Genomic DNA, 15,614 nt, shown 5'->3' with positions numbered 1-15,614 from the left:
ACTCAATTTAAAAATGACTCCATTATTGTCAATTTGTATCATTATTGAGTACAGGAACTATTTAACGATTCTAATGTTTTCTTTGACGATTGCCAAAAATGGTCTTTTCCAGGATTTCATATGCACATATACACAAAGTATTTATATTCATAACCTGTATATATGTACTGTATACACAAATACATGTAGAAACAGTACTGTATAAAATCCTTAGACATCCACTATATTAATGCACTTTTGTAACTATTCTGGACAGATTTCATTATCAGTTGGTCTCAGCACACAAGTTATGGAGCATCAGATATCTGTTGTACACTTTTCTGGTGACAAGAAACAGCATCCCTACTTTCTGCTTAGGCTGAGAAAAGTCCATTTCCTTCCACCCTATCCTTATCACATTCTACAGAGGGACTTCCAAAAGCATCCTGGCCAGCTGTAACACTGCCTGGTTTGGAAATTGTACTATTTCGGTTTAAAAGACCCTGCAGCGGAAACTGAGGGCAGCTGACGAGATCATTGGGAGGCTCCCCCACCCCCCACCCCCATTGTGCATGACCCCAAGGACCCATCACGCAAACTCTTCCCTCTCCTGCAATCTGGCAAAAAGTAACATTCATGGTTTCATGGTCAGACTGGGTAACAGTTTTTTTCCTCTAAGCAATTAGATTCCGCACTACCCAGAGACTGGTCTGACACAACACACACACACACACACACACACACACACACCATTCTTTGTATTTCTTTCTTAGACCACTGTTAAAACATCACTTCAAACTAAAGTCATGTTTAAAGCTACAGCATTTAATTTTTTTTGCATCTGTGCCACGCTGTGCTTCACTGTACCTATTGTTTATTTAATTCTGTATGAATAGCAGCTTGTTGAAATGACACTAACACTACAATGGCGACAAACTTCCGAATGTTAAAAGTAACAGTCTAATTGGTTTCTATGTACAAAAAATATACATATATTGTTGTGGATAGGATAAACAAATTACTTTTGAAGCAGAATGAGGTAGGGATGTGCATCTCTCCGTAACCGAGGGTGATGCGATTCGCATGTTAATGCATAGCCAACAATATGATACATTTAAGATACATATGAATCAACTACCAATATGATTCACCCCTATTATGATTCAGTGCGATTTCTATTTGGTTTAACACAAAACCAGATGTTCTTTTCCTGTTGTGTCTCCAGGAAGATGCAGCTCTGCCTCTGCCTTTTTAACCTATATTCTGTTTATATATAGCGCATCTACTAATAATGATATATAAATAAATATTTTTCTACAGATGCAAATACATAAAAAAAAATGATGCATCTCGATACAAATGCACACTTTTTTTTTTTAATTAATGTGAAAATTTTACATTTTTATGCTGATGCGCCGATATGAATCGTTGAATCTTTTAACCCTAGTATGCTGTAAGCAAACAAGATAATCTGTTGTGTTTATTGATATGCTATAAAAAAATGTTGTTGTTCCTTATTGTCTCTGGTTACTTCAAAGTTTGTTTGATCGCACATTGTCGCAATTCTGCTTACACACAAATCATGCAGTTTGAATGATTGCTTGAATTGTTATATATAATTATAAATATCAATTATTCTGAATTATTAATATACAAATGTAATGGTTGAAACGTTTCTGTGAGATACTGTTAGAGGGAATCTCCATACAGCTTGCATGTGATGTAAGCTGTGTTGCATATATTTAAATATAATAAATATACTTCAATGTATATAATTATCTTAAATATCGTTTAATAGCTATAAATCCAAGTTCTAATATTTTAAAAAATTAGAATCAATGGCATATTAAAACAATTAGCAAACATTAATAATAAAAAAATGTGTATATATAAAATAAATACTTTAAAGTTTATTGGCCATGAAATCGGTAGCTTCATGTGATTTTGCATTTCTAAACATTTCTGAAAAATCAGTCTGCAATGACTAATATATCAATCAGTCAAATAGGGTAAGAGTTTTGTTTTTGTACCATGTGACATACTTGAAAACAACATAAAAAATAAATCAGTTCTGGCGCAATATGTTGCAATGTTATTAAGTGATCAATGGCATGATGTGCTAAAATGTTTGGCATGGAAATGCACATGCTCTGTTACTCACACTGCAAATCCCTTAATGCTCTCCACAGAAAGTCTTCACCTCTCTGGAGAGAAATTACCAGCAGCTGCTAAATGCTCTTGTGTAAACATCATTTGTGCAACTGATGGACTTTAATGGGATTTGTCCGCTATTCATTAAGCTGCAGCAGACATTTCGGAAATGCCTGCACCTTCCGTATCAGTGGCTAATAGATGAATTCTGTGAAGAAATTTAAAAAATGCTGCACATTCAGCAATCTTCAGCTTAACAACAACAACAACCAAAACAATTTTAAGTAGAAATTCTGCAAAGACCCAACTGCGTGTGTGTTGCCCTGGGAACACATGACACAGCTATAAGTGCAGCTCGGTTGTTCAGGTTTTTACGGAATGCCATCTGCAACCTCCTGAAATGAAGAAGTATCATTTCCAATCTCTCATGCTGTTCTTCCTGCATTAACTCAAGAAGCTCCATGTTTTCGTTTTTACGTCTCTCCTGAGCCGTTTTCATTCTGCTGTTACAGAGAGCATCCTCGTTACTTTTATCATTGTCCAAGGCTCTCTGCTGAATAAAACACACGGAACCCACTCGCCTGAGCAACCTAAATCCTTCATTTCTCCAAACAGACATTTTATAGATCTATGCAATCAGCATTGACCAGTTATATTCTGCTACTGTACAAATATTGGCTGACTATGTGGCTCTTTCCCAAACTGTTACCACAGATTTTGAGAGACACAATAGTATAAAACGTCTTTGGATGCAGTAGCATAATATTTTCATCCCAAACTGTTTCCAAGTTCCTTGCAGTTGGAGGCAGATAATTGTATATTATGTCCATTGATAGTAGCATGACATTTTCCCTTTACTTCAACCAGAAGTCCCAAACCTGTTCCAGCATGACAATGCCTGTGTACTAAAGGCAAGCTACATAAAGACATAAGTTGGAGTGTATGATCTTGATTGGCCTGTTATAGAGCTCTGACCTCAACCCTATTGAACAACTTTGAGATGAATTTGAATGCTGACTGCACCATAGGCCTCCTCATAGTACAACAGTTCATGACTTAACTAACACCCTTGTAGCTGAATGAGCTAATGAGCAAACACACAGTGGAGATTTTTAAAACATCGAATGGGGACAAAATGTGCACTAGAATATATAAAATCACATAGAATCTTATAGTCAGGTGTTCACAAAGCACAAATGAAAAACAAATGAAAAGTATGTTGTGGAGGCTGTTCGTGAGCGGAGGGTGTCGCTGGACTGAAACTGTGCACTGATGTATACTAAGAACACCTTGTCAGCATGTTACACTGGCTCCTGAAGTTAGTCTGTTGCCCTAGAAAGTTGATTTCTCTTTTTTTTTTCAATTCTTACATTTATGTCTTTTGGGTTGAAATGCCGTACTGCTTTCTGACTGAACGGTGGCCTAAATAAGACAAATAGACTGTCTTTTAGAATGAAGTGTGTCCTGGATGAGTGAACCGAATTCATTCCCATAGAGTTCTGCGAGCGCTTAAAGCAATTCTCAGTGCAATGCTGCAATCACAGGAAATGTGTAAAAGACCACGGTCAATCATGCTGGTGACAGATTCATTTGATAAGTTGTTGGATCCAGGAAAAAGCTTTATATGGGATGTGGGAATAATCTAGATTTTTGAATATTATCCTACTCTTCTACTGATTGTGTTAAATGCTATAAATTACATTAAACTGCTTATAAAATTATCTATATTATTTTGTTCTCTATATCTGATTAGAATTAATAGCCATGATCCAAAAGTCTAGCCAGTAAAAATGCACATTTTTGAGTAGTGCCTACTAAACCCCAAATGTATTTCATGAATAATGTAAAAGTGTGTATAATTAATAAAAAATAATGTTTCTAATGTCACCTTTGAGAACAAAACCAAATTTGAGCTGGTGGCTTGTCTTTCTGTTATTGAGACAGACTGCTATTTCAAGACTACTGATAAATAAATGAGGCTGAAATGTGAACATCTGGCAACACTGCGCTGTAAACTCTTCATCTGAACCTTTCACCTTAATACGTTTAAATTTCGATGCAATGTGGAATGCTAGGCTTAGATAATGTGGAGAATTAGCATCAGGTAAGTAACTACATGCCCCATATAATAACAAGATACAGCAAAAAGAAAGGTTGTAGTGGCAATTAATCGTTAATCTCAGTCTCCTAATATCAACTCTTTGGGGTTCTGTTCTATTTCAGCTCTACAACCGAAACAGGTAATTAAGGTAGAAAATGATCTGTTGTGGGTGTGTTGCAGGATGAAAAAATGAAATATGAATTGCCAGTGGGACAGGGAAAAAAACATCTGATTAACAAATTGCTGCTGTAAATGTTGCAATGCTTTCTGAAATTGCATTGTGATAAATTTGCACAATATTAAAATAGAGTTGCTAAATTTTGATTTCAAGCATGGACTTTTGATAATGTACTATATGATTTGGTCTCACTCATCATTATTATTAGAAAATTAACAATAATTTTCTTTTCAACATAATACCTATGCTCTGTAACAAACTACTGATTTCTAACAAACACAAAATGAAATGTTATTGTATATTAAAAATGACACGTAGAATAGCCTTTATTTGTCACATATACATTATAGCACAGTAAAATTCTTCCTTTGCACATCCCAGCTTGCTTGGAAGCTGGGGTCAGAGCACCAGGTCAGCTATAATACCTGGAGCACAAAGGGGTTAAGGGACTTGCTTTAAGGGCCCAAGAGTGGCAGCTTGGCGATACCATGGCTTGAACCCCCGGCCAGTACCCCAACACCGTAACCACTGAGCTGCCACCTCCCCCATACAATATATGGACAAACGGTTGTTGTACATCTGGCAATAACCTTTATACAGTATGTGCATTTTGAATACCCCATTTAATTCTCATTTGCTGTCATATAAAGCCTCAAATCTTTTAGTTTATGGATCTAAAAAAATTGATTGTGGAGGTTCATGCTAATGTAGCCACAAGGGTGTTAGTAAAGTACTGATGTAGGATGATGTGAGGAGGCCCGAGGTGCTGTCAGCTTTCCAATTCATCCCGAAGATGTTCAGTAGGGTTGAGGTCAGGACTCTACAGCAGGCCAGTCAAGATCTTCCTCTCCAAACCATGTAAAGCATAAAGTAACTTCCTGAAGCTTGCTTTGTGTACAGGGGCATTTTATTTAACTGTTTGCCTCTAACTGTGTGGTAAAAGTTTCGAAAAGAGTAATATATGGTGTTAAATATCAGATGTCCAAATAGCTTTATCCATAAAGTGTAATTAGAGAGATCATGTTTACAATTTTCCAAATAGAAACTTAATTACGTTTATCTTCCCCAGTTATTTACCCAGTTCCTTTTACACTGTCTATTTAAACGAATAAATAAATGAAAGATATTATATTGTTTGAAATACAGTTTAGTCAGTGCGCAGAATGCTTTTAGTAAATATTATCCCAGTTGCTGAGACAGTCTGCTACGGTTTAATCCATATCCAATATCATTTTCTTACAAGCGATACATTTCAGCTGAATGAGTAGTAATTGCACTTCACATTACTCCTTGTTAACATTTTGGGCTGCACTGACTGCACTGAAGTCTCGAGCTGAATGTGAAGCTGCTTACTTATGTAAATAAAAGCTGACCAGTTTGAGTTTGAGTAGGAAGTCTGGCTTTTCTCTAAATGGTTAATTAAAGCCGAGGGCTAAAGGCAGCCGAATGAATATTTGATCTTTTTTAGACACACTGAGACATAGACTGTAGTGCACATTAGCCTTGGGCTGTGTTCCTGTCAAATTTGATATTTGAATTTTCTCTGCCATAATGATACTTTCTTTCAAGGGATTGGAATGCCATCCGATTCGATTGCATCCTTCAGAATAGAAATCGCAGAGTAATGTTTTTAATGGCACTCCAGAAATTGTCACGAATATCTATTTTAATAGCAAAATGCATCTCATGCTGATGTTAAAAGGAGGCATTTGTACTGCATTACTATCTTCTGTTTGCACAATAGGAAAGAGTTATCGGTCACTAATGGCTAGTGTAGCTGCAATTAATATGCCATCCCTCCTAGCCATTAAGCATGGACAATTTGGCTCCCCTAGCCACCTCTTGTATTGTATTCAAGCTATTCAAAAACTGATTTTCTGTTGCATCACTTAGGAGCTTAGGGTGAGCATTGTTGACAATCCCACAATCCCCTGTGTTGTCCATGAAGCTATGTTAATATTGTGTCTTGTACTTTTTTTGTTAACAGCAAAAACCCCATGCACAGATATAAGTCTGTTAGCTGGCTCTGAACAGATGGGGTGCTATGACAAATTCCGATAAAGGAATTAGTAGGAATCACACATAAGGTGCTTTATTTGTTTGCGGATTTGGTGGGTTAGAAGCATTGAAGTGTGACGACAAACGCCGCTCATCTACAAAGCGTTCGTGAAACACAAACACTACTCGGGCTCAAAATAAACATATGCTGATGACATGTCAGTCGGGCCCCCGTTGTCACCAATGTGGCTTCAACATTTAACCCCATCCCCCTAAAAAAATAATACAAAATAGCAGGAGGTATCATTTGAGCCAGAGTTTGCCAAACCTATTTCATACCACATGTGTATGCCTTGAATTAAAGATGAGTGTACCCGATTCCAGTGGACGAAATGGTCCCAGGCATAAAAAAAAAGGATTTTGAAAGAATGACTGAATGTTTATGGAATCCTCCTACCAGGCTGGGTGTCTATCAATGGAAACGAGAATGCTGAAATAAACCGAGACCAGGGGTATGTTGGGAATCAGCCTTTGCTACTCAGCAGGATTAGATCGACTAACCGGAGGTTTTATTGCCGTTAAAGGTCATTTGCTTATTATCCATTTTACAATGGCTATCAGCATTTTTTTCATATGCATATCAAATAAAGCTGTTTTAACGACGCAGCATTGTTAAGCTCCTTACAGCTGAGGCTTCTCTTTTAAACAATCCTGATTTCTCCTCTCCATGTGTTTAGTGGGAGTCTGGCACAGGGAGAAGCATGAAACAGTCAAATGTATTAATTAGAATATCAAACCAGACCATTATACTGTGAGGCTTACACGAGGACATGGGGTCTCTTTAGTTCTGGTCATCTCAACCAAGTAATTTCAAGTGGTTTCAACATATTTTGTGAACCTGAAAGTCATTAGTGTTGCACAACATAACCACTGTCTTACCTGCAGGCCTTCAATAAATGGCAATGGAAATTGGCAATTGTGGTAACACAGACATTTAATTTGGTTGGCTACAAAAGAACATTTGCTGCACCTACACCACCAATTTTCATGTGCCCTCAGCTGTTCTGGTCAGTTTAATCTCCCTCTGCCGATACATGACATTTACTTCAGTTCGAGCACTTCAGAAGGAACACTAGAAATGTAAAATCACACGAGTGTATATTGGTTCCAAACATAATAAATAAGCAGTATAGTTCGAAATATGACAAAAAACAAATTGTTGAATATTTCTGTAAAGTACGCAACAGTTCACAATGAGTATCCAGTAACAGTAATGTTTCTATAATGTTTCTGATCAGGTGAGCAAAATAAGCGCAATTAATGAGGACCTCCAGTGGCGTGGAGTGGAACTGTTTGGTAACTTCAGTCACACCATTGGAGACAAACTTTATCATTACAGAAACAACCAGACTAATAGGATCGATCCAGTCATTTCGGTTTGTCGCTTTGCCGCACAGCACCTAATTTGCATATAATTGAGAAAATCTCATTTCAAATATCGCTTGTTGCGCTGTCAGTTTTCTGCTTGCTGCTGTCACTGAAATCACAGTGGCGTGACGTGCATGTACATAGAAAATGAACTGTCCTGTTTGTTGTTCTTGTCACTGTGTGAACATAGATTTATTTGGTTTTGGAAAAGTAGTGGAATAATTTTTCAAAAAAACAATTCTAAAAATTTATATTTTAAAGGATAGGTTCATCACTATGTAAAAAAAACAAAAAAAACCCAACGTGTTATCTATTTGTAAGATTTCTACTGTAATCATGATGGCATCTGTCGTGTTGTGTGTTGTATTAACACATTGTCATTGTACTTGCTGTCTAATGATCTGTAACTACACACATGCACACATGACCCCTGTTTCATAATCATCATTTTACACAGCCAGAGGAACATAGCAAAGTGACAATAAGTAAATCTAATGGGCTCATGCACAGGTTGTCCATCTGCCAAACACCATTAAGAACACAGTGGTGTAGGTGAGCGTGTCTGTAGTAGGCATCAGAAAAAAAAAGAGGAATGTCCTGGCAACCTCAGTTGACAGACTTCATCCATATTATCTGCCATAAGCTGAACTCTTCTGGGGTAACAGCTGCTGTCCCTGGGGTTATGATCATGGTTCAAAGATGACAGTGTGTATGTTATTGTAAGCACACAAGCAACATAGGCAGGAGAAAGCTGCCAAATACAAGCGTGAAGCCCTGCAGAGCAGAATTCAAGAAGCCACAATAAGATCCCAGCCTGAGGCTTGGCAATCTGTTTCCCTGCTTTCTCCTCTCTTCCTTAGCTCTTATTCCGCATCTCAGCTGTTCATTAGCTGACCATTGAAGAGGGCGCACTGGGGCTTTGGCTGTGTGTGGAGCTCTCAGGGCTGGTACAAGGGTCGCTCATGCCCTGAGTCAGTGTGACTCTCAGTGGCAGCACAGGGCCGGATGAATAATGCATTCATGGTCGTGTCAGTCAGAGAACAATTGCTCTGGTTAATATTCACAGCATGCGCATTCAGAGCCTCTCATGAAACACATAACAGTTTTATAGGAGCAGAACCCAAACAGTATATTGATGCCATAAGCGGCACGTGTTAACATAAATCTCAAAGCATTTCCAAATAAAAAGCCAGCCAGAAGCCAGTTCTGGAATTCCAATAGTGCCAAACATATTGAATAAACATGACTGTCATTGGCTCAACTGTTCAGTTAAATAGCAACTGCTGATGTGTATTTCCTTTGTTGTCTTTTTTTTTTCTTCCGCCATGACATTTACTTGTGTCAGTGTCCTATCTGTTGTATCATTATGACTTGCATGTTTATACCGTATTATTCCTGTTATCTGCATTATAGTAAAAATAAAGTCATACATTAATGTTCACTATGGCATAAATGTGGGTAATATAAGGACAAATGTCATATCACCATATTATAGAACATACTGTTTGACTATTCGCACTATAGGAAATGTATCATTATATTAAGGTTTTGTAACAAAGTAACAGAATCCACATTATCACATAGAGCCTTTACACTCAATGTCATTTAGACAGAAAAATGTAAAAAAGAAAATGCATCAAAAGTAAAACAATCTGCCTTTCAAGTCAAGTAACATTACTGAGGTAAAGTCGATTTTGTGACAAAAAGTTGTTTAATGCCCAGTTCTGAATAGTCAGAGTTGTTGAATTAATTTCTATACCATGCTTATGACAATAGTTCTGACTAGTGCTTGCCAGTTAAAAAGAATTTAATAAGTTAATAATGTAGCAGCAAGTTTTTATGTAGCAGCATCTTACAAAAGAAATGCTTGGCAGACGCTACAGATAAACTGATTAGTGTAATTGTTGGTTGGTGAACGTCATGTCACTTCAATTCCCAGCAACCACAATGACCGTTAAGCACTGCCGGTACACAACACACACATTTCTCTGTTCAGTGTCTCCACATTACTAATAGAGTGCAGGTGTGCTCAATCACTACTCACACACTCACCTTATATATAGAGACTCTGTCGCAACATACAATTGTGAAGTAAAATTCGTAGTCTCTCTCCTCCTTTGACTTAACAAGCTGTTTTGTCTACTGTTTGAATTCCCTTTTTTTTTATATCCACCATGTTTCATGTTCACGTTTCAATTCTGGCTTTGCTCTTTGATGCTGTTTGTTCTTCGAACCTACTACTGAACCTGCCTGCTTCCTGTCTCATAATTTGCATTGTACAGCTGTGACTATAAGCAAATGCTTTCCATCTGCATCTGCATCTTTGTGTGTATTACACAACAGGGACATTTTAAAACTCTCCAGTGTAGTGAATACATCGTCTTACCCACATCTTTAGAGTGAAAGCCTTCTATGTTTTGTAGCAACACAACAATTGTTGTCTTATTAGCCTTGAGACAAAGTAAAAGAGAAGCTTATGAGGATACTACGGTTTATAGCTGCTATAATGTAGAACGATCGGACATAACTTTTTTGGACACCAATCAGGCATAACATTATACCCACCTGCCTAATATTGTGTTGGTCCCCCTTTTGCTGCCATTAACTTCTACAGCAATTTGAGCTACAGGAGCTGTAGATCCGACAACAGGGGCCAGCTTTCACTCCCCACGTGCATCAATGAACCTTGGCCGCCCATGACCCCATTGCCGGTTCACCACTGTTCCTTCATTGGATCACTTTTGAAAGATACTGCAGACCAGGAACATTCCACAAAAGCTGCAGTTTTGGAGATGCTCCGACCCAGCTGTCTAGCCGTCACAATGTGGCCCTTGTCAAATCCTTACGCTTGCCCATTCTTCCTGCTTTAAATGCATCAACTTTAAGGACAAAACATTCACTTGCTGCCTTATATATCCCACCCACAAACAGGTGCCATGATAAAGAGATTTTCACATCATTGTTCATAATGTTTAATGTCATAATGTTATGCATGATCGGTGTGTGATAACCTTAGTGACTAATCTTTACAGTATAGATAAATATATTAGACGCTACTTAGCCTACACTAACACAACAGCCAAGATCAACACAACCAGACTATAGGTTCATAGTGTTAATGACGTAAATGAATTTCATGGAAAATGACACAAGACAGTCATGACAAAACAAGTACATGTGAATAAATCAACACTGTTTGTCGATCATCATGGTTTCCCCTTTGCGTCACTGGTCCTATGATGACTAACGCCATTTGTTTGTGTTGGCTTGGTTTTCTGCTTAGGGCTTCTTTCCGTCGCTCTCCTGTCTCTTGTCTCTCATTTTGTTTCCTAAATGTTTTTATTTGTCTATGTATACCTTGCGTTCTTATTGTACCATTGTTCAAATCCAAGTCATGAGTTCTGTCTTTTCTAATTACAAATTCTTCGGAATTAACTCCTCACTTCCTTGCCTTGCTTTGATTCTTTTTCTTTTTATTAATGTCCAAATAAAGCACATACTGTACTAAGTTTAGCTGCTTGTGTCCTGTCTCTGTACAAAAGTGATACATTTTTCCAGCTTGTCCACCTCAAATTACATATGTTTAGATTTTTTGTTCTAGTAAATCATTATCACGGCTTTAAGACTGCTGCATGATTGACTTGAGTGTAAAATGCACTTGTTCTGCAGCATCTATAAAGCTATACAGCTCACTGGGAAATAATTTCTCATTTAATTTGATCACACTACACTCTTGTTTCCTACTAAGACATAAAATATCAGTTATATCCAAGCAATAACTTGTATGACAGCGGCTCCTGACTGCATGTGCATTATGAATCTGACTAGAATCTTGGATAACATTTGCGATATGAAATACAAGCCCCTTAGCCGCACATACACAAGTTCTCTTCGCAATGCGCTGACATATACATGACTAGAGGACAGGCTAAAAATGGACTGCAAGGCTCTCACTTTCAAAAGAAACAACCAAACACAAGTCCGCATGCAAGGCACAATAGCAAGCTTCTGTATTGCTGTTTTTAATGCACAAATACTGTATGTTAAAATTGCTTAGCAAACATGGCAGCTGCAGAGGCTGTATTGAAACCCCTTTGCATTTTAGCTGAGGCAAGCAAAATGAAATAATAATTGGACAAATAAGACTGGCCTGGATAGGTAGCCTCTGTTTCTGTCAGCAGCCCAAAGTCAGTTTTAAAAAGATGTTTGCTTGTTTTCAGTGAAAAGCTTTCTTTGTTTGGAAATCCGCTGAAGTCACTAGAATGGCATTGATTCCATCATTAGTAATTCTCTCCCACTTTTTTTCCAGGGTTGCTTGAAACACTCACAAACTCCTGGCTTTGCAACAACACCCGGCAGTGTTTTCCAAAGATATTTCAATGTTAAGGGCTTCCCTAAAAAAGAATAATGGCAACAACAGCCCTTGAATTACAGTCTTTGCTTTGTATTTCTAGGGCATATGTCATGGAATAAATGGCAAAAGGATTTATTGCAGATGTCACAGGCCAGGCTGGTGTAATAAACACATCATCAAAGCCAGATAAGTAATCAAGAGCTTTGCAGCTCAGCTGTATCAGGATCTGGATCCAGAAAAGAAAAAACTGATCTAATACGACTATCTATTATCTATTGACTATATACTGTATGTTGCGCTGTGCTTTGTTCTCTGGCTTGTTTTCATGGTGAGAAGTGTGTACCCTCTCTGGGTCAGACTGGGGGAAGGGCACACAATGTGATGAACCTGTAATAACTGTACACCCAGTCTACCCAGGTATATTTTAAAGTGCAAGCTTTGTGACTTAGGTTGTCTTAAAGACTCTGCTGTGGTAATAGTGCAGACAGTTTTGCCCATCACTACTGTACAGACTTGCTGTCAGAATGAATCCAAAACTTCTTTTTCTTAGCAACATCTTAATAAGATTATCGTAATTGATCCGGTTTCATTGTGTGCTTATTAATTACTCAAGCAATTCATCATATGCATCATAAAACCGAAGATAGTTTGCATCGACTCGCAGATTTCTGCACATGGCCAATCCCAGCTGGTACGCGAAACTGCCTCGCCAATACCTCAGTGCTTTGTGTGCTACTTCAATGAAGACAATCAGTCATTTCTCCTCTCCGGGCTTAAGGTCCCTGTCAACAGCCCATGCATGTGGGCAGCTTAACAAATGTCAGGCTTGTTTTCCAGTGAACTTCAATATAACAGTGTTAAAAAAAACAGTCCTCAGTCTCAGACTGTGATCACTATCTGCTTATTCAATGCTACCTATTTCTGACATTTTTTGAAAATATTTAATATCTATATAATATTACAGCAAGACAGGAAAAGCTTTCTTACCTTGCTCAGGCAGATCTATTCCCAGCCCATGCTACTTCATTCATTCAAACCATCTTCTCTCTTGCCAGCTTGTTTTCTCTGCCTCCTTTGTTTCCTTTCAAATTTCAGACTGCATTCTAATCATGTCTTTATCACTCTCCTGCTGCGAACGTTCAGAGTCGAGCATTGAAGAAAGCAGGATTCAACAATTTTGCTGCTTGAGCACAGAAGCTGCCGGCGTATTTTCCTGCTGTCCTCTTCTGGCATACACACACATACACACTCTCTTTCCCTCCACGCCTCTCACGACTAAAGACTAATGAACGAGGGACGTAGGCGAGAAGCAGGCACGACGGAGTGATGCTTTGCCCTTTCTGTCCTTTTCTCTAGCTCTCTGATTAGTGCGATGACTGCGGCGGAGGCAGGCTGTCAGAACGCATGGAGAGACATCTGCGAATGTGTTTATGTGGATCCAAAGTCGCCTCCTTGCTGAGGCTGAGGGGGCCCCCCTCCTCCAGTCGAGATGGTCTTGCTAATGGCCTGTACCATTACAGCTTGTAGCAGGGTGGGCTGTCGCAAAAGAAATGAGAAAGGAGGGGAGTGAAAGAAGGACAAGGAGACAGGGAGAGGAAGAGAGAAGGGAGAAAGGAGGAGATCAAGGACTCTCTGGGGGATATTCAAATTCTCAGTGTGCGTATATATGTGTGTAGGTGCTTCTCCTCCTTCAGTTCTTCCCCCTCCTCTCATCTATCAGGTCAATGCAATAATGCTCTGCAACTTCATTTATTCCTGGTTTACTCTCTGCATATGCATGCAGTGAATCCCGCACATGAGAAAAGCACTTGTTTTTATTCATGCTCCTTTGCCAGGCTATGTCCCTGTCCTCACTTGTGGTCACAAGGTGTGGATATTGACCAAAGGAATACGATCTCAATGGACACCTTAAATGCATGCTTCCTGCTTAGATCCATATAGAGTTTTAGAAGGTAGTAGCACTGAACCTGCAGCCGATCCAACGCCAGCTGGAGAAAGTAAAGTATATCTCACGGTTGACTTGAAAATATCTAAGGATCCCTCGGTAGGAGCATTGGATCTGTGGCTGGGGGCAGAGAAGCTTAGACTGACTATCTAAGCATGTTGCCATTGTAACCTCTACCAGAAAAGTGTTAAGGAAAACAGAATCTAAAACCACTCAAGAGACCCCAAATACATCTATTCAGGTTAACAACAGCTGCATTTCTGCCAACTCTGTAATTCGTAATCGAGTGTGCTCTGAGCTATCACCTCTAGCAGCCTCATTGCATTGTTTCAAACATCTGATTTTATGCTCATGAATAATGTATAAACAAGCACAAGGTAATTAATCCTTAATCAATTGTTCCATCAAGCACTAAGCTCTAAAGCCAGAACAACAGACCCCTTGATTTACAGCTGATGATACAGACTGCAGGGGAATATTTATCAGTGATTGGCCTCTAATGAGGACACTAGTTCTGAAAAAAAAAACAGCACACCTAGTGCAACTTACTTTATAATTATATAAGGATGTAATTTTGTTGGTTAGATGTACAAAGATGCACATGCTCATCAAGCAACGATGATTCAGTTTGCAAAGTAGATGAGAAAAATTTGAAAGCTTGAGGTATAGACTCATCCAGGATCTTGGACCATCATAGACATGTGAGAGGGCAGTAACATGGTGAGACATTTGAAATAAACACTAACTTTCAGTGACCTGCCCACAGCTTGAATAACCTACATTTTTCAGCCTAACGCGGGAGAAAGGACATGATTCATAAGTGACACATTTGATTACTGACCTCAGCCATGGACACCTACACTGTAAGATACACCAAACTGGATGTCAAAATTTCCATGTATTCATTTGGCTGCCATCAATGTCTTCTCACTAATCTATTGCACATAAAGAATCACATCCGTCTTAGTTACTTTAAATCTTTATTTTAACTTGTAGGGTCTTAACAAAATCAAACAAAAACTATAAAAACAGCAGTGCCATTATTTAGACATTTATCTATTTTATCTATTTTGCATATTCTACAAATTTACATTTGCATATAAGTGGTGCCCTACTGTGGCAATCCTGGGATTTGAACATTCATTGGTCGAGTTGCTTAACAAATGGGCTATGAATCAAGGTTTCATAGTTCCAACAAAGCCTATTCAGTCCTCTGATGGGATTGCAAAACCTCACTGGTTCTATACATACACCATATACACCAATCAGGCATAACATTATAACATTATACCATTATGACTGGTGAGTGAATAACACTGATTATCTCCTAATCATGGCACCGATTGGTGAGTGGGATTTATTAGGCAGCAAGTGAACATTTTGTCCTCAAAGTTGATGTGTCAGAAGCAGAAAAAATGTAAGGATTTAAGCGAGTTTGACAAGGACCACATTGTGATGTCTAGACAACAGGGTCAGAGCA

General features: G+C 38.5%; 1 protein-coding gene across 2 annotated transcripts in view; it reads right to left on the bottom strand.

Moving 5' to 3' along the window:
* Positions 1-13,689, bottom strand: part of b3gat1a (beta-1,3-glucuronyltransferase 1 (glucuronosyltransferase P) a) — a 111,212-nt gene extending 97,523 nt beyond the window's left edge. The window contains exon 1 of one of the 2 annotated variants that reach the window (XM_046865004.1): positions 13,177-13,689. The gene's annotated coding sequence lies outside the window, so the exon portion shown is untranslated. The remainder of the gene's footprint in view (positions 1-13,176) is intronic. The other variant, XM_046865005.1, reaches the window with a different exon arrangement.
* Between the last annotated feature and the right edge of the window lie 1,925 nt (positions 13,690-15,614).

Source organism: Silurus meridionalis, chromosome 13 (genome assembly GCF_014805685.1).
Source record: "Silurus meridionalis isolate SWU-2019-XX chromosome 13, ASM1480568v1, whole genome shotgun sequence".
Taxonomy (NCBI): domain Eukaryota; kingdom Metazoa; phylum Chordata; class Actinopteri; order Siluriformes; family Siluridae; genus Silurus; species Silurus meridionalis.
This window is presented reverse-complemented; position numbering and strand designations above follow the sequence as displayed.